Source organism: Pristiophorus japonicus, chromosome 19 (genome assembly GCF_044704955.1).
Source record: "Pristiophorus japonicus isolate sPriJap1 chromosome 19, sPriJap1.hap1, whole genome shotgun sequence".
NCBI lineage: Eukaryota > Metazoa > Chordata > Chondrichthyes > Pristiophoridae > Pristiophorus > Pristiophorus japonicus.
The window spans coordinates 49,047,207-49,053,206 of record NC_091995.1 but is presented as its reverse complement, the minus strand read 5'-3'; positions in this window follow the sequence as shown (position 1 = coordinate 49,053,206).

Below are 6,000 nucleotides of genomic sequence, written 5' to 3'. Positions count from 1 at the left end.
TGGACATTATTCAGTTAAAGTTATTACTAATGAGATGCTGTCACCTCCATGCATGACTAGACCCCGAGGCTTGCTTACCAGGCTCCTACTTCTACATTGGCTCTGTGCGATCAACCTACTGATGCTCATTTCTTCCGGCATCATCCCCGACCTCTTTGGATTCATTGTGGTGAATACAGTATTGTGTAAAATGCACAACATCGCTGTGTTGTAGGTGATTCCTAATGATCTGTACTGCAGGCTATCCAAGCACCTGAAACTTGCTCTTATCTGTGTGTCAGCAGGAGAAAACATATCTCTTTGTGTCGCACAAGAAAACCTTGGGCTTCCCCTGCCCTTGTCTTCCTCCTTCCCTGACCACGTTCCCCATCCAGCCAATTACCTTGTGCCAAAAATAGGTTCCTTGAAGCTGTACGTTCCTGCCACCGATTTTACCGGGCTGTCAGAAGATTGCATCATATTCCGGGCCATTACTGTCCTGAACTCAGCAGGCGGCAGAGTAATCATTTCAGGCTCTTATTTGTTTTTGCTCTTTGGATGTGGACCTCGCTGGAAAGGCCAGCATTTATTGCCCATTCCTAATAGCCGTCCAGATGTTGTTGACGAGCCGCCTCCTTGAACAGTTGCAGTCCCTGTGGTGAAGGTACTTAGGGAAGGATTTGGATGGTTTTTCCCAATTGACGGTAAAGGAACGTTGATATATTTCCAAATCAGGATTGTGTGTGACTTGGTTGGGTACTTGGAGGTGAAGGAGCTTCCATCTGCATGCTGTCCTTGTCCTTCTAGGTGGTGGAGCTCACGGGTTTGGGAGGTGGTGCTGAAGAAGCCTTGACACGCTGCTGCTGTACATGTTGTAGATGGGTACACACTGCAGCCACAGTATGCCAGTGGTGGAGCGAGTGAATGTTTAATGTGGTGTCCGGGGTACCAATCAATCGAGCTGCCTTGTCTTGGATGGTGTCGAGCTTCTTGTCTGTTTTTGGAGCTGCACTCATCCAGGCAAAGGAAGAATATTTCATCAATCTCCTGACGTGTGCCCTGTAGATGAGGGAACTTCTTTGGAGAGTCAAGATGTGAGTCACTTGCCACACAATAGTCAACCTCTGATCTGTTCATGTAGCCACAGTTTATATTTGGCTGCCCGAGTTTATGGTCCCCCCAGGATGTTGATGGTGGGGGCTTCGGCGATTGTAATGGTGTTGAATATCAAGGGTTGGTGGTTAGACTCTCGCTGTTTGGAGATAGTCATTGCTTTGCACTTGTGTGGCGTGAATGTGGCTTGCCAATTATCAGCCCAAGCATGAACGTCATCCAGGTCTTATTGCAGGCGGACATAGATTTCTTCATTTTCTGAGAAGTTGCGAATGGTACTGAACACTGCAATAATCAGCGAAAATCCACCCTTCAGACGTTATGATGGAGGAAATTCATTGATGAAGAAGCTGAATATGGCTGGGGTTAGGACGCTGCACTGAGGAACTCGTGCAGCAATGTCCTTGGGCTGAGATAATTGTCCTCCGTCAAACTCAACCATCTTCCTTTGTGCTCGGTATGACTCCGGCCAGTGCACAGGTTCCCCCCTGATCCCCATTGACTTCAATTGTATTACAGCACCTTGATGCCACACTTGGTCACAAATGCTGCCTTGATGTTAAGGACTTGATGTTAATGCCCTTAACATCTTGTTCCCCATTATAAATTCTCCCGTTTCTGACTGTAAAGGACTTGTCTTCACTAACCTTTTTCTTTTTACATACATGTAGAAACTTTTACAGTCGTTTTTTTATGTTCTTTGCAAGTTCACTCTTATACTCTATTTTTCCCTTCTTAATCAATCTCTTGATCCTTTTTTGTTGACTTCTAAACTGCTCCCATTCCTCAGGTTTGCTGCTTTTTCTGGCAACTTTGTATGACTCCTCTTTGGATTTAATACTATCCTTAATTGCTTTTGTTATCCATGATTGGGCCACTTCTCCTTTGTGTTTTTGTACTAGAAAGGAATGTATAACTGTTGCAATTCATGCATTCATTGCGTAAATGTTCGCCATTGCCTATCTACCATCATGCCTTTTAATGAATCTTCCCAATCTATCATAGCCAATTCATTCCTCATCCAATCGTAGTTTCCTTTGTTTTGATTTAGGACCCTAGTTTTGGATTGGATTACTTCACGTTCCATCTTAATAAAGAATTCAATCATGTTATGGTCACTCTTCCCTAAAGGACCCCGCACATCAAGAATATTAATTAACCCCTTCTCATTGCACAATACGCAATCTAGGACTTAGACTCCTCAACGTACTGGTCTAAAAAAACATCTCGTACACACTCCAGGAATTCATCCTCCACAGTATTATTACTAATTTGGTTTGGCTAGTCTATATGTAGATTAAAGTTACCTAGGATAACTCTAGTACCTTTGTTACATGCATCTCTAATTTCCTGTTTGATGCCATCCCCTACATTACCAGTACTGAGTGGAGGCCTATAAACAACTCCCACCAATGTTTTCTGCCCCTTGGTCCTCCTTAGCTCCACCCAGACTGATTCTACGTCTTGATGTTCTGAGCCAATATCCTTTCTCATTTTTGCTCTTATTTCATCCTTTACTAACAACGCCACACCACCCCCCTTTTCCTTTTTGCCTGTTCTTCCTAAATATCGAATATCCTTGGATATTCAGTTCTCAACCCTGGTCACCCTGCAACCATGTCTCCATAAATGCAACTATGTCGTATCCATTTACATCTATTTGTGCTATTATTTTATCTACCTTATTACGAATGCTTCGTGCATTCAGATACTGTACTTTTAGATGTGCCTTTTTAACATTATTCTACATCTTAACATTTTTTAATTATCGCTCTTTTTTGTTACCTGGATCCTGAAGTTAGTGTGCTCTTTTGTTTGCATGCTCTGTCCCTTCCTGGCATAATCTAGTTATCCTCTCCTGCATTGCTTCATTTTCTTTTCACTCGACCATTCTAGATTTCTCTCCACTGGGACGCCCCGCCCCCTTTACTTAATTTAAAGTCTTATCTCTCTCCATAGTTATTCGATTCGCTGGAACTCTGGTCCCAGCATAGTTCAGGTGTAGTCCGTCCCCACGGAACAGCTCTGTCTTTCCCGAGAATTGGTACCAATGCCCCATGAATTGAAACCCACTTCTTCCACACCAATCTTTGAGCCACGCATTCATCTCCCTGATTCTATTAACACCATACCAATTTGCTTGTGGCTAAGGTAATCATCCAGAGATGATTACCTTTGTGCTTCTGCTTTTCAATTTATTCCCTAGCTGCTCAAACTCTCTCAGCAGAACCTCTTTCTTAGTCCCACTTATGTCATTGGTACAATACGTGTGCCATGACAACTGGATCCTCCCCCTCCCACTCCAAGGTCCACTCCAAGGTCGGTAGACAAATGGTCCGGGAAGAACTCAAATTGGGCATCGATGAGCAGATTACTGGTGATTAAGTGCCACTTGATAGTACTTTCGATGACACCTTCCATAATTTTGCTGGTGATTGACAGTAGACTGATGGGGGGTAATTGGCCAGATTGGATTTTTCCTGCTTTTTGTGGACAGGGCATAGCTGGGCAGTTTCCACATTATCGGGTAGACACCAGTGTTGTTGCTGTACTGGAACAGATTGGCGAGCGGCACTACTAGTGCTGGAGCACAAGTCTTCAGTACAATAGCCGGGATGTTGTTGGTGTTCATCGAGTGCACTCTGCCGTGTCTTGATACCACATGCAATGAATAGAATTTCCTGAAGGCTGGCTTCTATGAATGTAGGGACCGCCGGAGTAGGTCAAGTTGGATCATCCACTCGACACTTCTACCTGAACATGGTTGAAAACGTGTCAGCCTTGTCCTTTGCACACACGGGCTGGACTCTGCCATCATTGAGGACAGGGGCATTCATGGATTCTCCTCCTATTTCCAATTACCCACCACCATTCAGGACTGGATATGGCAGGACTGCAGAGACTTGATCTGATCCATGGCTGTGGGATCACTTAGCTCTGTCTATCAGATGCTCTGTTTATCTAGCATGTATTCTTGTGTTGCAGCTTCCCCAGTTTCGCACCTCATTTTTAGGTACTCCTGGTGCTGCTCTTGGCATGCTAGTATACACTATTCATTGAGCCAGGTTAGTCCCCTGGTTTGTTGGCAATGGTAGAGCGAGGGATATGCCGGGTCAGGATTGTGATGGAATACAATTCTGCTGCAGATTCTGGCCCACAGCACCTCATGCATGCCCACATTTGACAAATGAGCTGTTATGAATCTATCCCATTTAGCACCGTGGTACTACCGCACGACACGATGGAGTGTGTCCTCTGTACGAAGACGGGACTTCATCCCCACAAGGCCTTTGCGGTCGTCACCTCTACCAATTTTGCAATGGAAAGTTGCATCTGCATCTGCAGCAGATAGATTGGTGAGGACGAGGTCAAGTAGGTATTCCCTCGTGTTGGCTCTCCCACCACCTGCAGCAGGCCGAGTCTGGCAGCTATATCCATCAGGACTCGGCCAACTCAGTCAGTAGTCGTGCTACCAAGCCACTCTTTGTTAGGGACTTTGAAGTCCCCCACCCAGAGAACATTCTGTGCCCCTGCTACACTTGGTGCTTCTTCCAAATGGTTTTTAATATGTAGGAGTATTAATTCATCAACTGGGGCTGAGTGGTAGATGGTATGAAGCAGTATGTTTCATTTTTATTCGTTCACGAGATATGAACATCGCTGAAAGTCCAGCATTTATTGCCTCGCTTGACTACAATTGAGTGGCTTGCTCGTCCATTTCAGTGGACAGTGTTCTGCATATGGATTCACAAATAGGCCAGGCCAGGTAAGGATGTCAGAAATCCTTCCCGAATGGACAATAGTGAAACAATTGTATTTTATGACAATCCCGAAGTTTCAAAGAGAAATAATAGCTTTTCAAAAAACATTTATTTAGTTGTATTCAGATCCCCTACCTGCCGTGGTGGGTTTTTTACTCAGGTCTTCCGATCATTAGTCCACGCCTCTTTATTACTAGTCCAGCAACATATCCATTATTCTATTGTAGCCCACGCTTGTGTGAGACATGAAGCCATGAAATTGATGGCGTCCGAAGTCAATGTTGAGGACTCCAAGGGTCACTCCCTGTCGACTGTATACCATGGTGCCGGCCAATTCTGATGGGTCTGTCCTGGCGGTGGGACAGGACATCAACAGGAGAATTCTGGGACATTGGCTGAAAGATCTGATTCTGTGGGTATGACTATGTTAGGCTGTTGCTTGACTTGTCTGTGACACAGCTCTCTCAAGTTTGGCACAAATCCACAGCTGTTAGTGAGGAGGAAGTATCAGGGTCAACTAGCCATGTACTCCGATATTTGCATGGTCACTATTAGTGATACAAGCTTTTATTCCAGATTTATTTAATTAACTGAATTTAAAATCCCCAGCTGCTGTGGTGGGTTTTGGCCTCACGTCCCCTGATCATTAGACCAGGTCTTTGGATTACTATTCCAATAACATAAGCATGATGCTACCATATCGTGAATTCAGCGAACTTGCCTACCAAGGCTCGCAGACATGCACGCCACTCATTTTCCCTCACTGGAATTAAAATAGAGCCCATGAGAGATGTCATTTTCGGCTTATATTCTGGCCCAACCATTGCTTTTTCTGCAGTTTGTGTCCAGCATTTCAGATCCCCAGTCAGAACGAAACTCATGAAAAACCTGAGACGTTATGTGTGTAGTGGAATATCTTCAAAGAACAGTGAATTCCTTGAATTCAACAAAGTGGAAAATTGAGACTTTAGAGTTGAAGAGGAATTGTTTTAATGTCTGTATATTAGTCCTGCCATATCAAGTCATGAATGGTGGTGTACCATTAAACAACTAACAGGAGGAGGAAGCTCCACTAATTATTTCCATCCTCAATGATGGTGGAGCACAGCACGTGAGTGCAAAAGACAAGGCTGAAGCATTTGCTACC